The sequence below is a fragment of the Haliotis rufescens genome, unplaced genomic scaffold (genome assembly GCF_023055435.1).
Source record: "Haliotis rufescens isolate VD_foot unplaced genomic scaffold, xgHalRufe1.0.p SCAF_17, whole genome shotgun sequence".
In the NCBI taxonomy this organism is placed as follows: Eukaryota; Metazoa; Mollusca; class Gastropoda; order Lepetellida; family Haliotidae; genus Haliotis; species Haliotis rufescens.
Genome location: NW_025963857.1, coordinates 17,845,917 through 17,846,385, shown reverse-complemented (window position 1 = coordinate 17,846,385; position 469 = coordinate 17,845,917).

Sequence of the window (469 nt, the reverse complement as noted above, 5' to 3'; positions counted from 1 at the left end):
TCTGCTTGTTTGTCTTGCATTAATCTGTACCCTGTAGCTATGGCTTCGTCAAGCTATGGATGAATGATTCAGAGGACTGTCCCTTCACATGACTCCGAATGAAACAATATGCAAGGTTCAGTTTCGCACAGTGTAAGAAACTGAGGGAGTCCTTGTGCTTCTTATCTGGGATTCTGATGATGCATATCGCCATTGTCACTTATTGTCCACAGGTCCGTGACAAGTGAAAACTCGCCAGGACTAGTACTCTTTGAACTTTCTGAAAGGACCTCATAACTTACACTCTTCATTCTGTAACACTGTAGGCTCATGAATATGAGCCAAAGCCTGTCAAAGAACAAAGATGATTTTTTAAAACTGTTTTTAGTCTGACCCCCTGAACTCCAACCCTGAAATAACATTTTAGCAAAGACATTTTTTTGTCATGGAGAAATGACTGTATGAACAGCTTCAGACTTGGGTTTTCTTT